Raw genomic sequence first — 25,518 nt, 5'->3', positions numbered from 1 at the left:
GTCATCCCCCGGGCTACACTTGAGACGGCGGCGACACAAGACGCGTATCTGCCGCATGCTAATGTGTTCTTGAGAGTGTGGATGTACTGCGACAGAATTAAGTGCACTGGACGTTAAAACCCTAGTCCTGTTGAGCCCGACAATTGTCGTTATGCACATTATTGTTCTGTATGATAGCCCTGACAATTGCTGGGTTGAGGGTATTTCTAGAATGCGTATTTTATTATTACACGGTTGTTGTAAAGCGAAGTAACTAGAAATGAGCAATATCAAACTAGCAACCTTTGTTTTCAATGGGCACTTAAGTAATCGGGGTATATATTTGCCCTGGACATCCATCAGGACAATGGGTAATGAGTAACAATAATGTAAGTTGTGGCTAACAACTTGCGGAAGGTGAATTCATAAGAGTCAATTGAGCAAGCTCATCATAGCTTGTCATAGCAAGCTAAGCCAGGGACATGCAACAGGCACACATACAGGAAAATTTGCGGTATTACTATTGTATCTGTATGCCTTTATCTAGCCATACACATGAATGTACAATAAAAGTTGTTACTGTATCAGCACTATCTTTTGCAAAGGAGAATATACCAGTTCGCTTTATAGCACTTCTATATGCTAATTGTCTCGATATCTGCTACTAAGTTAGTAACGGGTACATAATGGCACGACCATCTCCATTTTTATGAAGACCTTTGCTAGCGGAAATTGCCGCAGACCTACCAAATCAAATCAAGAGGGACCCAAGTCTGTTTCAGTATCCAGGGGATACCTTCGCGCCAATCAAAGATAAAAGTAATGGAAAAACTCAAAGGCAGAAAGGAATCGTCGTTGGCAACCATATTTGTTTTGACAAGGTTTTTCTCTTTGATCTTGGAATTCAAAATCGTAAAATGTCTCTTTTAAGATGCAAAGACGACCTTTTCCATTGCCTTCTCTCGGGTTCACGGCGCCCTAAGGAGTCGTAACGCGCTTTCAAAGAGCTCTAACGGCCAGGCGATAATGCAGTTTGTGACGGATCCCACCGTGTGTGGAATCAGAGATTTACCTTTGATTTTACCGTTATGTACGGGCAAAATATGATTGTAACCCCACACACGACTTCATTTTACAGATGAGTAAGTGTCCAGGCATAAGAATACTAGCCTCCATTATATTGCAGTCCTTCCCACTAGCGATTTTTCAACTTATCGGGCCCAGGTTCTTTGGCTGGGGGCCGTATCTGCTTGAGCCTCCGTATCTGCTTGAGCCCCCGTATCTGCTTGAGCCCCCGTATCTGCTTGGGATCCCGAAACCGCTGTGAGCTTGTAACCGCGGTTACAATCTCACAGCGGTTTAAGGATCCCAAGCAGATACGCCCCCCCCCCCAGCCAAAGACCCGATAAGTTGAAAAATCGCAAGTGGGAAGGACTGCAAAGGAGGCTATAAGAATACGAGGTTTGGAGAGACACAGGAATGTTTGGTGTAAGAGCATAGTTCCAAGAAATGGCCGCGTGTGTGCAATAGTATAAGTAGATGGTTACTCCAGGATAGGACTGTTCAGCCACCAGAGGGCCTTCTCAACCCCTTCCCACTGATCCTCGACGACGGGGAACGAGCCATCATCATCAACTCAGGATAACCTGTTTTTTAGGTGCCCTTGGACACATAGAATACAAACATTACAGACCAAACAAGTTTTGTAGACATACAACAGATTTACACCAAAAACTACTGGTCTACATATTAACCAACAGTAAATATATACCAGTCCTAATACAAATATGAGCTCAGATCCTAGAATTATCGGCATCCATAACAATATGATAACTGTGAAGAATAATTCTGTGCCAGAATAAAGTTTTTTTTAGAAAAATGAATTTTAGAACTTAAAGAGCAAAATTTTTACAATTTGCTTTTAGTAAGTACACAACATTGTCTCAATGGCATGTGCAATGACTTCAAACCAGGTACCCAGATATGTCCGTCCCATGATTTTCCGTAACTTCATCTAACTTAAGCTGACTCCATAGTTCGTGACTCGCATATATCAGCATGAGGTAGTCTCTTTACAATTTCCGTACGGATATATTCATTCTCATCACGCCTGCAGTACTAGCAGTAGCACTTTGTTGATGTTGCGATATACACATATACATCTATAGCACAACATAACGTGTTTGTTTTTTTGGTAGATGATCATTGTACCCAATATAGCCTCATCAGCTAAGTTAAAAGTATGAAAATATCACACGAAAAAAGGAATGAAATTTAGATTTCCAACGGGGCCACGTGGATCCAATCTTGATATGAAATGACAAGAAGACAACAAGGCTCCTGCAGACCTATGAAAAGCTGCTAGGTGGCCCAAGCCTACACCAATTCTTACCGAAACCGAGAGTCACAACTCATGACCATAATATGTCTAAAACAAAAGATACAAAAAATTCCTTAGGAAATACATTCGTTGACTGGCGATTTTTTTAGAAAACTGTCCGGCTGCCTTAAAGAATGCTTTGCCCAGAGGCGTCGCCAGAAAGGAAAGTACAATCCACAGAATGACTGATAACTCAGCTAATAGGCTCTCTGTCTGAAGATGCCAAGATGCTCGGAAAGCTGACGGTGCAGAATCCACATGAGAGCTGCTGAAAAATGACTAGAGCGGGCGGTGTTATGCCAGAAGGTCAAAGAGAAGACAAGGAAACGATTTCAACCCACTCTTGTCAGTCTCTGTGTACATTTGAGGGTTGTAAATGCAATGCAGCTGGAACAAGCAGAGAAATATTCTATGTACTTCTGTCATGCCCTGACTCTATATCTGTCTACCTAGGCCAATACATACATGTATATAATTATATGCAAAGGAAAAGCCGTGTTATAATGTGAAACGTGTCATTCCTTTATCTTATGTATCGAGTAATGATGTAAGATTAGTACACTTAATAATATAGGTAGTCCGTAGTTGTTGATATCCCATGTTATTTGCAATACATTGTACGAGCGTACCTGATGTAATTGTTGTGGAATAAACTTGACTTGACCTGTGACTTGCCGCGTAACGCACCAGCTGATCATGTACGCGGCGTGCGATGGTTGTATCTCATTTTCATTCCTCTCATTCGGAGTTACCATAGCGCAGAGTCTGGAGTTATCGGTCTGTGTACATCTGAGAGTTATAAATGCCATGCAGCGTAACACACCAGCTTCTCTCTGTTGGTGACTTGTATAGATTCGAATGTAGTTCAAATAAACTGTATGAATTTGGAAACAACCAGAAATACTAAGTTGAAACGATTCATTGTAGCTGTCTCTTATAGTCTCTCATATAGATGATGATGATGATGATAGTCTTCTAGGCTTGGTAATACTCAAGAAATGTGCATAGAGGACCTAAATTCTTCCAGGTCTTCAGTGTGACTGTGTGTTTGCAGTCCCGGCGCGTTCCTGGTTACTTTATCGGGCGGTGAGTAATGCAGCGGCCTGTACGGAACAATTAAACCCACAGGGTAATCCTGCATCGCGCTGGGACAGGATCGTTACTGTACGTGAGGAGCTTGTTGATGGTGTCAGGGTGGGGGCACCGGTGTGAAGCCAAATCTCTCTCCCTGCCAAAAAAAAAGTATTACAACACTGCTAGGGGGTTTCCAGTATACCTTAAGCCCCCCTCTCACTAGAGCCACGGCACGCTGGCGGCGTCGCTGCTTCGTAAGCTGGATATGTGCTACCCTTGACTTTATAATCATGATGGGAATATCATTCATAACGTACAAGTATGACCAAAAAGACACCAAAACACACAAAGCTTGAAAATATTCTTTTTTTTGTCGATGAAATTCGTTGAGTGCTTTGTCAATTCGATCGGTCACAGAGACGCCGCCATCGTGCCGTGGGTCCAGTGAGAGGGGGGCTTCATGTGAGAGAGGCGTGCCACACCCTTGTGACGTGGTTATTTTCAAGCAAAAGTCTGATCGGAATTTGGGAGGGGAGGTCGCGCTGTAGGGGCTAACCCTAACCCTAATCGCTAACCCTAAAGCAACCCCTAACCTTGGCTGCACGCAAGCGCACTACCGAGCGAAGCAGAAATCTAGCGGGGCAGAAATTTGACGTCATACCGGATCGGTGCTCATGTGGGGAGGACTCGAAGATTATCATTCTGCAGGAAAACAAATGAATAAACTTAATTTATAAACAATTTGGAACCTTGAGGTCGAACGACCATAGTCCCGTTGCCCCTCTATCATCCATATCTATCATGTATAGTCGGAACTTGTTCATTTCCCAATGGGAATTGATAAAGGACTTTTATTTTATATGGGTCAAGCTTTTGTGCGATTTGGCCTGACTGTTAGATACTACTAATAGCCACAGGGCAAGCCTAACACCGTTTAGATTACTTTTTATTTGGATCACTGTAATTACCACCCAAAAAAAAACATGGGAAAAACGACGTTTTAGATAAATCATTATCTAACACTTGTGATAGGAGTAACTCAGTATCGATTTCACAATAGTATCATGTTAGTATGAAGGAGTTATGTAGCGAAATTCTAATGTTGGTATTTTTTAACACTCCATCTTGACTTTAGAATCGCTTACATTTGCTTACAGATGCGTTCTGTAGATTTACTACAACATCTGTTCATCGGTCCCTTGCCAGGTTAGGTTCCTTACGACCGTTAAATCTACGCTCACCGCTCACGTCGGTAAAGATAAATTCGCAGCGCTGCAAATTCCTACATCAATTTGTTGGGGCACGACCCAGCGTTACGCAACGTAGCGTTCGCGGTTTGTCAGACAGCGGCTAGGCGTTACGTAACCCTCACAGTTTGTAAAATAGTTGCCTAGCGTTTCGGAACCCTCACTGTACTGTTACCTTCGCTAACAGCCTGACTAATCAATTCACTCAATTAACCTCTGAGTCAGACCGCCATTTGCGTTCTGTGGAAGACTTGAATGTGGTGAATGTGAGAGGGTTGCACAACTTCTGTCTGACATTTCCGGGCCTGTATTAGCATATGCTTGAGACACGTCTTGATGGGAATATGAAACTAGTACACCCTTATATCATCAACAGCGATATCCACACTTACGAACCTTGAAATGTGAAACTGTTTCACACATATAAACCTCCTGTGGGCCATTGAAATGTAATTCTAGTGACTCTGTACAGGAAAAAAGTTTATAACTATTACGTTGATAACTTTCAACCGACGTACGTGCGATGTACGGCACGCAGCCAGTGCAGGTTGTGTGGGGAATTGTAGCGATGGTACTTTTTTTTTCTTTTCAATAGATACTGTTATTTCTGTTTTGCACTATGTTTTTATGTTTATTGTTTTTACTGTCACTGTCTGTACCGTAAACGTATCAAAACCATTTCTTTTTTGTGTGCAATTGCTGCCGCAGGGAAAATTTAGTTCCGTGAACAAGTCCATTTTCCTTAGACCGTGAAATTTTGATTCCGTGAAGACAGAGTGAGCTACAGTATAAATATTTGGCAGATTCTCCCAGCCTTAGCGTCATCTTTGATTAGACAAAGTTTACTAAGTTGGAATCAGACTGTATCTATTATCTATAGCCATCTTTGATGTCAATTACTCAGCAGAGCTTGTCCCTGCGAGCCAGGTTTGTTGTAAAGTTCTAAGGAGGAGTGCATCATATCATAGTTCATGGTAAAAACTAAATACATGCCCGAGGGACCATTGCAAGTACAAACAAAACAGATAATAATGATAAGTATAAAAATGGAAGACGAATGTACCCACTTCTTTTATAATTTGGGGGTTCTTTGATTATAATAGTACAGTTCTTATGGTCAGGAAGAGTGGGAAAGTAAGTTTACATTTTGAACACGCTGGTAAATGATTGGTTTCTCATATCCTCATAAAGTCAGCAATTAGTGATGAAATGACTTTCGTCTTCCACTAGAAATTGGCGGCAGGCTGTCTCGTCATCCTCATCATCAGCTGGTCGTGAAGACTGAATGTCTGACGGATTTCTGGTAAACCAAAATTGGGCGCAACTTCTGATCTGTTGTTGAGTGCTCAAACACAACACCCTTCGGCTAGGTCCCTGCCTCGTGTTTGACGTCACTATGACGCACATGAGCCTTGTTTCTCAGCTGGTGTGACCTTTTGGACGTTTGATGTTTTGTCAGATGATAGCGTGTAATGTCTGCCCGAAATGTCAGAGTACGCCTCACACAGACGGTGGAGACTTCAGGTGACATCTATGTAACGAGATGTTTTCTAAAGAACTGCAAGAAGATGGATTTTCAAAGGAAAGGTTTCGATGTATTCTTTTGATTTAATGACAGAAAGACATTTCACCACCATCAGGTGCCCTTTATCTAACAAGATATTTCTAAAGAGTTACAAGAAGGTGGCTTTTCAAAGGAAAGATTTCGGTGTACTATTTCGATTTGACGACGGAAAGACATTTCACCACCATAAGTGCAGTTTATGTAACAAGATGTTTTCTAAAGATTCACAGAGCCAACAAGGGTTAGGCTTTGTAAGGAAGGGTTTGATGTATTCTCTTGATTTGACGACAGCTAGTTTCACCACAATCTGTTACCATCATTCCGAAATGTAAGAGTTTTAGATCTAATTGAAATACTGATAAATGAATATGCCAGAATGCATGCAGATCTACCATCTAGATCTTCATAAGAAACATAATCATAAATAGAGGGCTTTCGAAGGTGATTTGCTTTACTAATAGGTACAGATGATATCTTCCCGCGTATCGTTTTTAAAGCAAAGTCTATACTGGCCACAGCAGAAGTGAAGAAAACAGTAGACATGTGGGCACTATGCACATGATACTCAATGCTTGGGCAATGGACCACCAAAGAATGGCCACAGTGGCTTTAGTTTTGTTTGTTGAAACACTTGGCTCTGTCTGAAGTGTAGATAACTCGAGGTAACATTTTTTGCCCACATCTTTGGTGTAATTGATAGGGTTCCGACAGTTTAACATAGAATGGATCGTTAACTGGAGGGAGTGATTTAATGTATTCGGCAAGTGCGGCCACAAGCGTTCACAATTAATTGCCATACATTGTCACTGATGCAATTGTTGTGCAATAAAAATCATTCATTCAATCAAATGATTTGCCTGTTGCGTGATGTCTACCGCCTACACACGTCACACCCTGAAGTGCACGCGACACGCTCTGATGTGCACACGTCACGCCCTGATGTGCACACGTCACGCTCTGATGTGATTGGCACGTCTGAAGCACACGACGCCGTTTCGGTTGAGCAGCAAAGAAAATTACCTTCCCAGCCAGCGTTCAACACAGAGACATCAAAAACGCCTCAGGTGCAAATGATACATGTCTTGTAATTTCCTTAAGAAATGAGGTACGTCTTTGCAATGGAAATTAGTTTCTGAGCTTTAAAAACCCTTTGACAAAACACACGAGTTGAGTTCGAGTTATACATGTAACAATCAGAATCCACACGCTCAAAAGAAGTATCTTTCCCGCAAACTCTTGCAGAATTGAACCTGTTGCCACAAGCGGATATCCATTTGGTAGCATCAGTTAGAGTTAGAAGTAAGTGGCTTAGATGCGATAGGTTGTTCGGTGTGATATAACCAACCTCCTGCCTGCCAATCTTTTGCATTTTTCGCCGAATGACGGTTATACCGGCTGACCAATTCCGTTTCAGAACAACCAGGAACTGCTGAGTGCTTGCAAAGCTGTTGTGTAGCGCCGAAGGGTGAGACATATTTGTACAGTCATGCTACAGTTATACCCCCATTCCACTAGGACGGCGCTCTCGCCGCGCGCTCTCTGTGACCTAAAATTTGATAGAGTACTCAACGAATTTCATAGATATAAAAATAACTTTTTTTACGCTTCGTGTGTTTACTTGTATTTACAGTCATACTTTTACATTTGATGCCCCGATTGCAAAATAAAGGGTGACACAAGTCCGATTTAGGTCGCAACGAGAGCGCAGCGCGATCGCCGTCTAGTGGAATGGGGGCCTTAACAATAATGGGTATGTGTATAACGGAAATGGCCTGTACGCAGATTTGAGCCCTGCGAAACGGCCTCCGCAGAGATTCAGGAACGGAAACTAAACCTCCGCTGTCGTTACTCCGACCGGCAAATGGGCACCTCGAGCGTTTGATGTGAGTGGGCACAGCGGGGATTGGGAATTTCCGCAACCCTTCAGGACTTGTGCTTGTCGTAAGGAGAGTGGACTACTAGAACGTAACAGCTTAAGAAGATAATACTAGTGCATTTAACATAGCTTTCAATATCATAGAAAATCTTACCACGTACAGAGGTAAAACATTTAACTAGATTCTCAGCCTAAGCGCACATTACAGCACAGCAAAGCGACAAGTTCTTACACAGCAAAAAAGAATCAACCAAAGAATAGCATACCTGATAACAGAACATTGCAGGATTTAGATACAGATGAAATATCGGCCATTGACACATCCGAAACTGAGGCAAATCCAGTTTAGATACGTTGGTTTATCTTCACCTTCATGACTCATCATGTAATTTACACCGCGTCATCGGTCCCCTTCTGACTCATCACAGAAAGATGACACCAACCGACGTTATCCAAATTAAACAATCAATCTAACATTGAGGTCTACGACGCAAATCAGATGACTGACAATTAAATCATTCTTAGATTCATTTTTCTATCTCAAAGTCCTGAAGCTGTCAAGCAACGCAATAGATCGTCAGCTTGACGAACAGAGTGATTGCTATCACCGAGAAGTGTGTATTTGTGGTGTTGATACAAAGATAAATTTCGTCCTGAAGTCCCAGGCCGTCAAACCTTCCAGAGATAGGAGACATCTCACAGACCATGTTCAGTTCAGGGAGACATCACAAGTCCACATGTTGTATTAAGCTCTGTAGCGGTTGGATACTGATAAACATAGATGGAATGTACCTTTATGCCTATCGCAATGTTTCCATGAAAATTAAGCCATCCATACAGGGCGTACATAAAGAAGGTTGAAGAGATATCAAAATGCCTGAACAAAAGGGGTTTGATACTGATTAAAAGATAACTTGCCTGCCACAGGCAGACATTATGTGATACATCCATCCTTTAATCCCAACAAAGGGAGAATGAATATCTCTTCCTCCAAACGAAAGGGGATTTCCTGAAGCGGGGAATATGTCGTATCACCCCCGCCTGCTCACAAAGAGGAGATCGATGCGCCATGCCAGCTATATTGCGATGTCTTCTTACGTTGAATCATGTTATGGTACATTTCAAGGAGAATTCTTTCCGGAGGTCAGGGCAGTAAAATTCGTCGCCTTTTCTCTGGGTAGCAGAGAAAGCATGTGTTCACAAAGGGGAACGCAGAGATGCCATGAATAAAATGTACACGAGTCTGCGTCTGGGCAATGCTGTATGCAATAAGATATTGGTTGCACTTAGTGGGTGTACATTGTAGAATATATAACCATATATATGTATGTATAAGTCTTGCGAAGTCTTGTCTATGTCAATTCTTACATAAATGATATTTTTCTGTAGTTCTGAAGAAAATGTTTCTAGCATGTTGTTTTCCAATAAGAATATTCTAGAAAAATAAGAAAAAATTGTCTTTTGCTGTCTTACCAAGATTCGTTTTTTGTTTGGTTAGATATGGTATTCTTACTGATTCTTTCGTCAAGATATTTTTTCTTAAAAAATTTGATTCAACTAGAATAATTTTCTTGAACTTTCTTGGTTTAAGAAAGTTCAAGAAAAATTCTTACATGCAATTCTTGTTTGTGCTCAAAACAGGGATTCTTGTTTGTGCTTAAAACAGGGATTTTTGTACACAGAGTAATATTCTTGCTGCATGTGACTCTACATATACCTTACTTATATGATTAGTTACAACGTAGGGGGGTAAATGTAATTCACTGATTACCACAGGGATAACCCTAAGCCAATAGATCTATCAATGTATTTTTTCGAGTGTGTGTGTTTGGTGTGCATGTGTGTTTGTGTGTGTGTGTGTGTGTGTTTGTGTGTGTTTGTGTATGTGTGTGTGTGTGTTTTCTGTGTGTGTGTGTGGCTGTATCTGTGTGCGTGTGTGTGTATTTATTTGTACGGCGTTTTAAAACTGATCAGAGAGAAAATGACCAAGGAAAAAAGAGCCTGAGAGACCAAGGATTATACCCGTTGGTTGGAGACTGTTCCTAGTGATTAAGGTTCCTTTCCGCCGCTGCTTTCGCTTAAGAACCTCGCGCTCCATACATCAGAGTCTAATCCATTTTGCGGTAACTCCTCATCCGGTAACAAAGCGCCTATTCATGTACAACCTGTTCAACAGAAGCCTTCGTTTATCAGAGGATTTTTTTCTGCCCAGACGAAGATAAGAATCTGCTGGCATCACAAGACGAGCTTTAGTCTCGCATCGTGGGATGTTTTTAACCTCAGCTGTAACAGTCGTGACCACAGGCTTGGTTAGTGGTCTGGCTGATCCATTAAGATTACAGGGCCTTTCATATTTTGATGTCAGAATTGTTTTGGGCAGCTGACAATTCAATGGTCTTTACTTACAAATGTTAGCTTCTTTCTCTCTGTATATATAGGGAGAGAGAAAGGGGGAGGGAGAGAAAGTGGGTTGTGTAGTTACCGCAAAGTGGATTGGACTCTGATGTGTTTGTGTGTATTTGTGTGTGCATGTGTGTGTGTTTGTGAGTGCATGTGTGTGTGTGCATCTGTAGAGAGAGAGAGCGAGAGAGGGGGATACTTATTGCTCAAATAGTGGCTGTGGCAGTAGAGATACAATATAAGGAAGTAATTCACAATTCTCCATCATGCCTCTTCCCCAGTTCCATCCCTGTGTTGACCTAGAGCAATAAAGCGTGGGACTAGAAAAGATTCATAGATTTCAAATCTCAGGGGATCTTGCTATATCACTACCAATATAAAAGAACATGCGGGCCAAATTCTACTGCTCCTTTTATTTTGGATGGGGAAGTGTTCTAATAAACATAAAGTTAAGTTTAATAGAAAATTCCATATCCCATCAGATTTTCTGATAAACATAAAGATAAATTTGTGATAGAAAATTCCATTTATTATATCCAGAATGTCATGACCTCACCCCGTGGAGCATGTGACTGAAAGCTAGGTTCGCTGATGTCAGCTTTTGTATGGTTTATTCATCATCACGCCTGACATGCGTCGGGTTTCCTGCTCTCTTAGATCAGCGCAATTGACCCAGTAGCAATAGTCTGGTCACGGGATTTCTACAGTCGGGAGGATACCGCCAACTACTTTACAGACTTCCGTGAGTAGTTCCACAACTTCAAGCATTAAGAATAAATGAATAAATGAACTTTATTGCTCGACAGTTGTGCACGGTACAATATATGGCAACGATAAACAATCAATAAAACAATACTAATCTATTCTAAAAAAGAAACATGACTACGGTAATATGCACTAATTTGGGGATTGACATATTATTCATATTAAGCGTTTCTATTTGTGATGATCAATGATAAAGGAAGCAGACAGATTACTGAAACGTCACGAGATAAGAAGAACTTTGTTACAAGAAAACTACAACTCCTTTGGTTACATACTTCCAGAAACCAAGACATCTTGTCTGCTCGTACAAAAAAAATCGAATATCATTTGCTCATAGATAAATGATACAGCGTGGTCGGCCGCAAGAACAACGAATGGTACATTCAAGAACTTAATAAAATTTAATGTATTATTGTCCATCTACGGCAGAGCTTAATTTAAACAGGGGTGCTGCACCCCATGCCCTGACCATGCACCCCCTTACCCTGGGGATCAGATTCTCTGACAAGCATAAAAATTCTTATTGACCAGGGATACATCGATTTTAGGTTACTTGTGGTGACCTGTCTTGCAGTAATTTTGCACCTCGGGAAGACTTACAATGCCCCGTCTTAGCTTAAAATTCTCCGAAACTCCACTCATACCTCGCTTCTTTGCTCAACTCCCTCGCAATGCTCCCCCTTGTATTTTTTCTCCTAGAAAAACCCCTGAACGGTATAATGAGTATGCAGGGCATTCAAAGTAACGTCCCTCAGTGTTTTGTCACTTTTACTCTTTAGGCTACATCACGGAAGCGTAATCGTAATAGACAAGCTACAAGCATTCCACCATCATGTAAAATAAGAGCTGTTTAATCAGCGTGAATCATTGGCAGTCCCGCTAAGTAAGCCAGTCTGATCCTTAACCATTGGTTCGTGATGAGGGTAATAGTACACATCCATCAGGTGTGCTATAGACCGACCGGCCAGAACTAAGCCTAGATAATGGCTGTTTGATCGATTGGAATGAAGCAAACAAGTTCTGGGGAAGAATGTTCTCCTCTGACTCACACCACTATACTGTACAATTACAAGCCTCAAAGTCATTCTACAGTAAAAGCTTTTTTTTCCACGAACAGCAAAACTATGGAATTCCCTCCCAGCCCACTGCTTCCCCCCCGAATACAACCTACAAACCTTCAAAACAAACATACACCGCTATATCTCCCTTTAGCCACATTCAGTTTAAACCAATCACGTCAATAAGTTCAATGCTTAGAAGTGGCCCCTTCTGCCTTTCATTGAGCGAGATCGTTAAAGGGGAACTAGGGGGGGTGCACTGTGAGGGGTTTTCCGTCAATTTCCCAATCAAATTCTTTGGGCCAGATTTTCACAAATCTATTCAACTGTCAATATGACATACTTCTTGTTACTACCCCCCCCCCCCCCAGTCTCCTATAACTAAACAACTGACCACCAGAAAGATAACACGTGTTCAGATGATGTGTCCAACAAGCCTATAGAGATACGAAAAAATCGAGGAGTTCTGGGGTTAGTTTATATCATTAAAATTCAATAGACGGCCGGGATTCTTAGTATTCAGTCGTCTTTGAATCAGTTACCGGACTTCTAACTTTCTTCTACTCCGTTATTACTGTATTATTGATCTAATGATTTATCGAATTGCTGAGGAGAATCAATCAGACCTCAGCGAGATGTAATTACACGAGGCAGGGGGAACTCTGGGAGGTCCTGCCGCCTACAGAAGGTAATTACTACATTCATCACTGTGAGGAAACGGGGAGAAGGGCCTAATCCGGATCAATTCATTATTACATACTTGCAGAATTGCATATAAGAGGTTAAGGTCGTTGATTTTTGAATTAGCTGTTGGGTAGAATAAAGTCACGACCAGACTACCACTGGGGTTTGGCCACCATAGGGGAGGAAAAGTGTTAGCCTTCCAACGGACTGACTCTCCTGGCCAATTACTCCCTTTGTTCCATGTCCCCGTAGGAAGGCTTGGTGGAGGTAAGATAAAATCAATGCTGACCAAACTTCCCTGGAAAATATTATCCCTATAGCCAGCGTGGTTACACAGGTAGCGACTAGTTTATAGGAGGAGCATTTGGTACTCATGCGATTGATAAAAAGCTGCAATAAAAGCAGATGCAACTGAACGAAAAGGATAAGACATTCTAATTATATGCATGTATCTGCATTGCTTATTCATCAGTTGAATGTTGTTTTGACAGTTTTTAACGAATCTGATAAAAGTTTCTCCTCCTCTGTGTTTATCACAATATATAATAAAACTAGGTAGTGTACACAAAGTCAGGGAATTTTTACACACCATCCTATTTCCTTCGAATGCGCATTTGCCCAAGTTCTATGAAATATGGAAAGAGGTCAACATGCCTACAACGATATTGACCTAGATACCTCACGCATCAATTCTCCCGAGATGTCAGCATCAGGTCACGCGAGATGTCGGCATCAGGTCACGCGAGATGTCAGCGTGACATTCACGAAGCACGGCATCATGGGACTGAAGGTCAGAGGTGAATTCCGTGGTACAGTAATGCACAATCAGGGTCAATGTCTTCCATTTGCATAGGGCGGACAGATTAATGAATTGTGACCAAATTCGAACGCATAGCGTATCAGATTTCGCCACGGGCGTGGCAATCGGTTTGCAAGGTAGATAATTTCTGTAGTAGGGTTCAACAAGGAGCTATCGACTAGAGTAACATGAATTACACGGTGTATGTGTCGTGGCAGTCATGATTGATGCAGGCGTTCTTATGTTACCCCCAAGTCACGGACAGGAGCACGATAGACATCGGGAATACTGATCCTGAATTATTACCTCATGGGAACGAGGGAGGAATGACAATACCCTGGGGACGATATGGAATTTGCTGTCGATATGAAATTTGTATCCAATGCTTAGTGATTTCTAATTTGTGTCTAATTTATGATAAATAATATCTAATTACTAATTGATGTTAGTTAATAATATCTGATTTGTATCTCATTTCTAATTTGTATCTGATATATTTTGCTGTCGATATGAAATTGTTATCTAATGCTTAGTGATTTCCTTAGAGTGACACAAAATCTATAAAACCAAACACAATTACTTTACAACCTGCTGCACTAAAATCATGATCACCGCGATATTCAATCACAAATATTTGCACTGTGTACATTTACAATGTAGATATTGTCTAATATACTACAGTCAACGTTTACCATTTGGTTATCAAACATAGCGGAAGTACAACATCCGCTCTGACAATACTGATCCTGAATTATAACCTCCAGGGAACGAGGGCGGGGACGATTCCGTTTGTCAGTTGTTTTCAAACATGGCGGAAGTACATCCGCTCTGACAATACGGGCAGGTTATGGCCGCTGTGGCTGGCAGACAATTTATAAAGGTTTGAACCTGTCGGTATGAGATCCTAATCTGATGCCTAGGGATTTTCTTTAAATGACACAAAATTTATCAAACCAAATTCAATTAATTATCTGCTATACTTATGACAGTTTTTAAACCTGCTATACTAATGAAGGTTTTTGAACCTGTCGATATGAAACTCTTATCTGATATTTAGTGATTTCCTTAAGATGACACAAAACACAATTATTTTACAATGTGCTGCACTATTGTCACAAGTAAATGATCACTGGGATATTTAATCACAAATATTTACATGGGCCCATTTACAATGTAAATATTGTCTGATATACTACAGTAAACATTTGCATATGAGGTCAAGCTGCTTTATTATATGTATGCAAATATCATTCATCGGCAAACACTGTTGTGTAAACCGACATGATTTTCGTTTGAATGTATGTTAACAAATATAATATTAAAAACCGCAATTACAACAATATGATTCTCGAGCATTGATTTAGTGCGTAGTGCTGATTGACAAAGTAGGAGATTACCTCATTATAGGGATGTCTAATCCATCACCATGTTTCTAAAAAAACCGTAGAGTTGGTGACTCAATCCTATCGAAATCACGTCCCATTTGGGTCATTTCTGTGTGAATATCATCCATCGATTAACACTTTTATGTAAACCAACATGATTTTCGTTTCAAGCCAAGAGATTATATTTGCAAACATGTTATCAAACGTAATTACACGAGTACGATTTTTAAGCAGTGATTTAGTAGCTAGCGCTCCGTCAACTTACCAACTCTGGTTGGTGGATTGTATTCCAGGCCATATAGGATTGCTACAAATCCTGGACTTTATGAGTTAGAGCTGTTTGTACACGATGTAACTGTACATGCGCAATAACGTCATGCCAAAGCTGAAAGAAGACGTCGAACCATAGCCAATTCCGCATCCTTTTAATTACTCCATCAGCCCACCTGAGCCCAACCTGCGGCAGTCTTCCAAACCGCAGACGGGCACATCATACGTGAAGCCCACCTCTCACTGGGCCCGCGGCACGCTGGCGGCGTCGTGGCGTCCTAAATTGGATTTGTGTTAACCTCGAATTTATAAACGGAATATCATTCAAAACGTACATGTATGAACAAAAAACCAACAAATCACACAAAGCTTAAAGATATATATTTTTTTTTTTATCGATGGAATTTGTTGAGTGCTTTGTCAATTCGATCGGCCGCAGGGACGCCGCCAGCGTGCCGCGGGTCCAGTGAGAGGGGGGGGATTTAGTCCCCCTTTCCATCAAACAGCAATCGTTGAGCGACCATTCAGCGACCAAAATTTGATCTGTGTGACCCTTGATGTCATGATTGGAATATGGTGCAAGGTTATTATTATTCAAATGACAAAAAACAAATAAATCAATCGTTTTTTTTTTTATCTATGCAATTCGTTGAGCAGTCTGTCAAATGTTTGGTCGCTCGGTGCTCGCAGCGTGGTCGCAGCCTCTAGTATAAGTGGAATGTTATCATTCGTCATCGCCGATGAACGACGATAAAAAAACAAGCAATACATTATGCAGACCAACATAATTCTACTCATGTGATCTCTAAAAGTAGATATCCATACGCTCATAAATCTTTACTAGATTTCGGGTATGATGCCGAATCAAGAAGGAAATATCCTTTGATCCGTGTGAACCTCCTTCCCACGTACCCTGCCTGATTCATACCTAAGAGCCGCGGTATGGAAGTAAGGTCGACTGATGCGGGTAAAGGTGAAAGATGGAGACGACGCAAATACTGATATTTTGGCAATAGTCGTATTTCCGGAAGGGTTTCAGAGTGGGGCATATATCAATACAAAGTTGGCGAAGTGGACGAATTGAACTGCAGGCTCTTGTTAGTTTTGACATACATTTTTCAGTCGGTTCTTGCGCTAAAATTGGTCAAACTGGTCTGGTGCTTCAAACCACATGCACCATTCAACAGTGAAAATGTGTTTCTATATTTTTCTTTGTTCTCAATTCTATATCTTCTAACGAAGACGTCGTTTAAATTGACTGCTTGCACTTCGCACACCTAGGCCTTGATCACTGCATATTTTGCGTGGACCCTTCTCTCCACAATCCTCATGTCTATACTTGAGACTAGTACTGAATCTCGCAAAAATTACTTCTCTAAAACCAAGGAGGTTAGAAATAAGCTTGCTCAAACCACGTACAAGCTAATTGAATTTACAAGACTGTATTTGTGCTGTAAAACACATACGTATGTTATAATTCTATAAGATTATTGTTGTAATTGTAGATGGTCTTTTCCATCCCCTTGTAATTGTATAGCTGCTTTAAGATAGACTTTGTTACATGTAACATGCCTAAAGTGCGCAGTTCAGCGTCTTCTGCTGTGCTGAGGACGCTGCCATGTATTTTAGAGTTCAATGATCGAATCAATATATATATATACTTAATGATAATGTTAAAGTTCCTCTCATATATACGCCACCACATTTCATATATTAGCTTTACATTATTGACACGTGACCCCGCCGGATGTTAGCTCGGTCCTGCCCTATTTACCGTTATTGGGACGCCATATGGCTCATTTGCATACCCCCCCCCCTCTTCTCGCACGACGTATTTGCATAGTGCAATGACCTACAGGCCACCTTTGACTGGCAGTTTGAGGGCAAGCCGTACTTACAGTCACTGGTCACTAAGCTAGTCTAGATTAGCTTCCTTTGACTGCAAAAAATGCATTAAAAATAGCCCGACTATGGCGAAGAATCTGCGTGAGTACAGTCTTTTGGACTTTGAATAAGGGCTTCTTGATATATCAACGATGATATAAAACGTTGTGCGAAAAAGCACTCACAAGTTTAAAGGCACCCAGAGCATTTTATGAGGCTTGAAAACTGGAAATATTCTAGTTGCTGTAATCTTAATGAAATTGACATTTAATGCCACTGTTTACCACATTTACGTGTGGATTTCTTATCAAAAGTGCTCAAAAGCGGCACAAAAGTTAGCTACGTGGTGATCTTTTAGTTTCACTCGCCTAGTGTAAATAAACCGATACCATAGCCCGGCCCACCCCCGTCAAAACGTAGACATGCAAAATTGAAATATAAAAATGCAAATATTTGACGGACATGCAGTCACTCTCTCATTGGTCGAACAGCCAGGATCAGTCTATAAGGGCTTGGATTTTCTATCAGTTCTCATCACACAACGACATCATATCTTTGTCGATATGTAATGGTATAGTGTTATTGAAACTTACTATATGTAGGAATGACTAGAAATTGTAGTTTTTTTTAACCAAATTTCAAGCCTCAGAAAATGCTCTGGATGCCTTTAAGGTATACCAAAGGTTTGGCCTGCTTTATATATGACCTATTTTTTCATATTTCATCAGGAAGTTTTTTGTTGCAAGTTCATTCCCGAGGGCTAATTGCAGGTACATTGTAGAAATCTAGGGAAAACATATATCATGTAAGTTTCATATATCCTAACTATTGTTGTGAATGATAAAGAATACTAACCCTTACTCACCCACAGCACCTATGTGTTGACACATATTCCTACAGGAGTTGAACATTGGAACATTGCCGATAAGTAAGAGACATCAAGAGGGTATAGACACAGCGATGATCGCTTAATCATTACCTCTACACAGCAGTGCTAATGAAGATAAACAGCTGGTTATACTTGACGTATCAAACTGTATGGCCACGAGGGCTTAGGCTAGGGGGTTGGTGCTGCGAAGCTGGCGAGAAACAATCTAAGTAAGCCAAGCAAGAGGTATTGATGATCTAATTCTGTCTTTCATGATAGTACTTTCTTTTCTTTTGAAACAAGGACGCTTATATGTAAGCGTAGACCCAGCTATACAATCAGCAAAAACACACTTAAAAATGGGGGTATTTTTGTGTGAGTCACAAGCGGAAATGTACCACAATCTATCGTGACATGTCTTTTTGTTCTTACCCTGTCGACAGTAGAGTACTAGGATCAATGCACTGGTTATAATTCATCAAAGTCATAGTATACATGTGTCGACTTCTAATATATTTATAACATCAGTTGGTATCGCCTCATCCGAGTAATCAAGCGTGTCTTGTGGAGACAGATGATTTGACCAAGAGCAAAATATGGTCGCCTTAAGAACATCAATCATAGCAGCCCTTATGAACATCATTATTCATGAAACACATGAAACAGCGCATTCATGCTGACGTGATAGGTGTTGCTTAAGGGTTAATGACCCACACCGCAGTGTTCAAGGTAAAAGAAAGCTAGTCTCCAAGCAGACTTACGGGTTGGCAAAGACCGTATCCAACAGGCAGAAGGAGTTTTCATACACTATAAGCTCCTTCTTCCAGTTGGATACGGTCTTTGCAATCTATTGGGTCTGGTTGGAGACTAAAAGCAAGCCCGGTCAATGATCTATGACAACCGAATAAACAACCGAGTGAGCGAAGCAGGAAGTCTTAACATCTTCCATGGAAACGTGCTTTGATGAACTGTGATGTTGCAGGTGATTAAAGAAAATTAGTCATCACTCTAGCCAGTCCATGCTTTTATCTTTTGAAAATAGCTGTTCTGATCTTCCTTCCTTGCAGTTCAGTATAACATTGCAGGGAATTTGCGGACAAACATCAATTCTTTAGTGATAGAATAGATGACGCTGTGATCTCAGTCTTTCCACTTTGTTTCTATCAATCAATATCAAAAGGAATAAGACATGGTACTACGTAGTGGCGATGAGCCCCAGCACGCTGCTTATATGAGCATCATCACAGATAAAAAATGAAAATTAACAATGACAAATACAAGCACAATGTGCAGTAACGAAACAATAATGCAGCAATTAACGTAACATGACCAATTAACGTCCGATATATTCAAAACGTTATTTATCTTAAAACTGCGCGGACAGAGCCAAATGTTAAACCAATGGGCAGAAAAATCATTATTTTGTGTAAAAGAGAGAGATGGCTAAGGATCATACTTATGACGTCCTTTGTTGCTCATGAAAACAGGCTTTGGCATAATACACCGCAACATGTGGATATGAAATTTAATAAGAATTTTAAATTATACATTGAAGAGATTATAAGTTAAGTCACAAGGAACGTTCGGTCATATTGAAAGTGTTTGGTATTGACAATATATAGAACTCTATTGCGCGACTATAGTAGCAGGTACAAAGTATGGCAACAGCAGTAAACATAGAACAAGACATGAGTATGGAATAAAACTATTCACTACAACAAAATGACTATCTTAGGTTTTACATGATTTAAGTTGGGCTAATTTTGAGTATCATTATTTTTTCTAATAACAAAACAATCTTTTACATATTTGCCTATTTTAGCACTGTATGAACTGTTGCATCTAGATATAAAGTCAAATCTATCTGTGGCATGTTAAGATTCAAAATATATCTGATAGTTTCTTGAGACAGTCTTGATTCTGACAAATGTAAATTAGGCGGAGCCTCGTCTGTCTGTCCCCAGTCAGCCGTCTGTCGGTTATATCATCTGTCTCATCACTCACAGGGATTCATTTGGACAAGGGCGGGAGCAAATCAATTCTATACGTGCCGTCAGTATAACCTGTAAATCATGCACACGTTTGGTCTACAAAGTTATGACTTCTGCAAACAAAATATGGGTATTACGCCCCGGGACGGTAAAATTCAGTTGTATGATGTTTCTATATTGTTAGTACTGAGAGCTTGATAATATCCATATAAAATGTTACCGATATATTTTCCCCACTGGGTGCATATCATTCAGAAGGGAAATGGTAAGGCTGTAACTCCTGATTGAAGCTATGCAGTCGTACGCAACAGAAATTTTATGGGTCTCTGTTAGCGGAACGATCATCTGAATATCATGAAATATCGGCTGAATTATCCTATAATCATATCTTCATGAAAGTTCGCAGTGACTTTGTATTTCATCACTTGTTATGAGCAAGTTCGCCTACTCATATTCATAGCAGCACTCTATAATTACACGACCCTATATTTGCCAAGTTCCAACCATTATTTCTTTTTGGTACACATTCTGGTGTTTACCGTAATCAATAGCTTGTCGGTGATGTTTATATGCTGGCTGCGTGCTCGAACAGTAATAAATTTGGTCTCATGTGGGACATTAAGCGCTGAATACAAAATCAAAAGGCAACCCAGTGGAATGTAATGTACATGTACGTATTAACAAATGTGTAGGGTGAAACCGGTTGTTCCTATTTTAGTTAATCAACAATAACTTTCGGTTTGAACATGGCGGATGCACGATAATATATCAATGAATTTTGTATATACATGAACAGACAAATAGATAAACACACTGTCAGGTGAACTTTCGTATTGAAACTAATGAAAAATAACGTTTTATGAAGCATTATGAAGATATGACTAAAGTTATATAGCAGCCATTTTAACAAACATTATTCACAATAGATAGTCCCTCTGACAACTGGGCAATCAGAACAATTTCCTGGCACGCTGTGAATATATCATTACCCACACGAGCAATTCCTGTAAAGAAATTACGACCACACATGACGTCCCGATTATCATAAACATGTGCCAATAGCTTTGGGAAACCATTTTAACCAAGATGGTGGGAAGACTTGGTTTCAGATTCCTTGAGCAACAGCCAGCAAAATAACATCACAGGCTAAATTTTCTCAAGAAGGCTATCTGGTGTAACACAATAGCATATGTTTATCGAAACGAGCAATCCCTGTAAAGAAATTACAACTATAGGATGTCCCGATTATCATAAACATATGCCAGTATATTTGGGAAATTATTTTAACCCGGGGATGGGAAAAACGTGGTTCTAGATTCCGTTAGCAACAGACAGCAAAATAACATCACAGGCTAAAGTTTCTCAAGAAGGCGTCGGCACAGACTGTTGGTCCGTACTGGTGTGACAATAGTAGATGGTTATCGACACGCCCAATCCCTGTAAAGAAATTATGACACACATAGCATCCAAATTAGATGTGCCAGTAGCTTTGGGAAACCATCTTAACCCTATCTAGACCGGGGGGGGGGTGGCTAAAAGTGGCCGCGCCAACTTTGACATTGTATAACTGCCAAATGACGTATGGTAGGACAACCAAACTTGGTGACTTTTCCTAAAATTGAGTTGGCAACAATATTATGATAAAAGTATAAGTTTATCATTTTTCGTGTTGCCATGGCAACGGGTTTATGAAGAGGCTTTTCAAATTTCACTAATTTCGATTTAAACATAGTTGTTTCCAATGTTTTATTGCTCAATCACACTAGTTTACTACATGTATAACATCATATGTGATTTAATGTAACTGTCATGATTCAATACTCATAAATTATGCTAATTTGATGACGTCATCGCTCAAAATCCAAGATGGCGGACAATATCTTCATTTTTGGTATAAACAGGCTCTTTTGCCTTTAAATTCGTCACAACCTGGAATTTTTTTAACCAGAAATATTTAGATTAATGTTTTTAGTCTATTTTGATTGTTATTTGGGGTCATATATGGAAAAAATGTATTTAAAAAGATTTCAAAATGGCCGATCCAAGATGGCGGATCCCAGGGGGTCGCTAACAACACATGACGTCATTCTTCGACGTCAATTTGACATCAACTTAGTCACCACTGACGTCAAATGTCTTGGCATACCTTTAAATCAATAATACGCACTATTTTGTCTAATACTTTTAGATATTATGGGAATTCCCTATTTAGCCAATAAAATCACATCGATGACGTCATAATAACGTCAGATTACGTCATAACGTCACCAAAATTACAAGAATTATAAAACTTCACGTGAACATCACTCCCTGCAAATTTGGTGATGATAGAGCATACCGTTCGGAAGTTATGAAGGGGGGGTCAAAAGAGCCCCCCCCGGTCCAAGAAGTCTAAAAAAAGCCCGGTCTAGATAGGGTTAACCCAGGGGGTGGAAAACACTTGGTTATAGATTCTGTTGGCAACAGCCAGCAAAATAACAGGCTATACAAAATGTATGTTTCCCAAGAAGACATCAGATTCGGTACATACAGTTAGTCCGTACTGATGTAACGATAGCTTATATTATTATCGACAGAAGCAATCCCTATAAGAAAATTATGACCACATGGCTTTCCAATTATTATAAAGACGTGCCAGTAGCTTTGGAAAACCATTTCAAGCTGGGAGGTGGAAAGACCTGTTTCCCGATTCTGTAGGCAACAGCCAGCAAAATAAATCCAAGCTCTATATCTCTCAAGCATTTGTCAACACCAACAGTTCGTTCGTACGGGTGTGACAGTAGTATGGAGAGTTCTGTGGAGATGGGTAGTCCCTAAGTGCAAATTACGTCCTAGTTTGTATACAAACAGTCCCCGTAGCCAGGGGAAACCATTACAACATGGGGGGGGGGGGTTATTTGACCTTATTCTGCTGGATTCTCATTGCAATAACAACAAGATGAAAGGTATATCACCCTGCAGCTGTATGATGTCACCTATTGAATTCTCTAATTTCCTTTTCCCTCTTTTAATTTGAAGAAAAATGCAATTTGCTATTTCATATTGCATTGGGATGTTATTCGAACTGGTTCTAGACATATTTATTCAATGTTGGACACATCTGAATAGCCCCTTCAACAATAAACTCTATATTGATCTTCTTCATGCAAATGATGATGACAGGCTTTCAATTTTCTTCTCTAATATTCATGTTTTTCAACGGATTTTGTTCAATTCACAAAAAGTCATAGTATGCCAAAGGCTGCATTAGACGTTATGCTTACCGATAATTGACACACCCAAGCTGTAGTGTAAATGGTTCATCCCCTATACTGCAATTACCGTGTGTAGAATATCAATAATATATGAAGATCCGCCATTAATCATTGATTAGGGGTTTGCGCGACCTCAAGGCTGCTTACTATAGTCGTTTATATTTACAAGAAGGTATTCCCCCTAAAACTGATCCTAACAATAACTAGAATATAGCACCAAACCTAAACCAGACGCGCAGCTACACTTTATTAATGCGAACGTTATCTACCTAAGTTTCCCTATCTCCAGTATTCACAGCGCGTGGTTTTACGATGGTTGGCTTACTGAAATCATAAGTAAAACAATTCGCACCGTAAACTATAGTCGTTTATATTTACAAGAAGGTATTCCCCCTAACATTGGTCCTAACAATAACTAAAATATAGCACCAAACCTAAACTAGACGCGCAGCTACACTTTAATCAATACTAACGTTATCTACCTGAGTTTCCCTATCTGCAGTATTCACAACGCATGTTTTTACGACGGTTGGCCTACTAAAATCATAACGAAAACAATTCGCACCATAAACTATAGTCGTTTATATGTACAAGAAGGTATTCCCCCTAAAACTGATCCTTACAATAACTATAGCACCAAACCTACACTAAATGCACAAACACAATTTAATTCATGGTAACGCTATCTACCTAAGTTTCCCTATCCCCAGTATTCACAGCGCGTGGTTTTACGACGGTTGCCCTACTAAAATCATAAAGAAAACAATTCGCACCATGAACGGCTGAGAGTGCCCTCTGTTTGCCGACAGCGCAATGAACAAACACATCGCTTGGGGATCAGCAAAGAGTAGTTACAGCAGCATGTGCGCCCGTAGGAGGTGTGAACCGCAGATATCACGCGCCCGGCGTTATCAGGTCGCTCTCAGCGTATATAAGCACGTCCCATGAGGGGCGGGCCGGGCGCGTTATAGCCCCGTACGCTGATGGAGAGGCCATTACGTCACTCTAAACGGGAGATGCTCCTTTGTTGTTTTTGCTGTTCCGCGGATTCCAGGAAAGAACAATGGCGTGGAACTCTCATTGTGGCAACATGATGCAGGAACGTATAGTGCGACACAGTATCAAATACCGCCTTTGTGTTGATACATGTTATTTTGCTACACACCCGTCAATTGCGCTACATATATCTGAGGGCGAGGCACGTATGATGGGCGACGTGCAAGTTAGCAATGCTACATCATGGTGTAACATGATATGGTCCTGTAGCCTGCAGAAGGCGTTAGCGCTACCCTCAGCCTATAGTGATGAACAGAAGCTACTTAAGAAAATGGGTGATATATATAAAGGTTCAAATTGCTGATGATTATAATGGGATTACATCTAAGCGGCAGTAGGTGAAATGATGGTACGTGGGTGTGCGTGCCTTACCTGTACGTGGTCCTGACGCCTCCCCGTCCGTCCGGTTCCACACCTGTCCGATCAGACGTCTGACGGGAATGCCTGACGACCGTCTGCAGACGGCTTCCCGCCCGTTGGTTGCCCTGGAGACGAGGTATCCCGGCTGCGGGGCCCGGCTTTGTGCTGGGCTCGTGGCGGGGTTTCGGTGCCACCGGCGGGTTACAAGTCATGACATCATCACGGGCTGATTCAAGTGAATATGTGGTTGCAGTCAGTCGGCAGAACGTAAGCGTTTAAGGTCGTGTTCGCGTATTTAAGGTTAATATCTCGTAAATAGGTTCATTTAGTTGTCTCCAAAGACATATCTTATGCAACGGCCGTTACTCCGATGCAACGTTGACCAAAGAGAACAGAAGAGATTCGGCAGTTATAATAGGGTTAGATAGCAGGCTAAGTACCGTATATGCATTACGTTCTGGCTACGTGCTGGTTGTAGGCCCCCTCACAGTCACAGGGGCTCCGATTGATATTGAATTTTCGGCATGGGTTTACTCCTCATGTCAGAATTAGAATGAGGAATAGTTTATATCAGTGTTGAGAGATACGTTTTTCCTCATTATAATGTAAAATGTGTAGCTTTGA

The 25,518-nt window shown here is 40.8% G+C and overlaps 1 protein-coding gene across 2 annotated transcripts in view; it reads right to left on the bottom strand.

The window, feature by feature from the left end:
- Positions 1-25,078, bottom strand: part of LOC136443403 (von Willebrand factor A domain-containing protein 5B1-like) — a 62,625-nt gene extending 37,547 nt beyond the window's left edge. For both annotated transcript variants that reach the window (XM_066440627.1, XM_066440628.1), the window contains exon 1: positions 24,907-25,078. The gene's annotated coding sequence lies outside the window, so the exon portion shown is untranslated. The remainder of the gene's footprint in view (positions 1-24,906) is intronic.
- Between the last annotated feature and the right edge of the window lie 440 nt (positions 25,079-25,518).

Source organism: Branchiostoma lanceolatum, chromosome 10 (genome assembly GCF_035083965.1).
Source record: "Branchiostoma lanceolatum isolate klBraLanc5 chromosome 10, klBraLanc5.hap2, whole genome shotgun sequence".
Classification (NCBI taxonomy): Eukaryota; Metazoa; Chordata; class Leptocardii; order Amphioxiformes; family Branchiostomatidae; genus Branchiostoma; species Branchiostoma lanceolatum.
The sequence above is the reverse complement of the archived record's forward strand: the minus strand, read 5'-3'. Positions and strand labels throughout refer to the sequence as shown.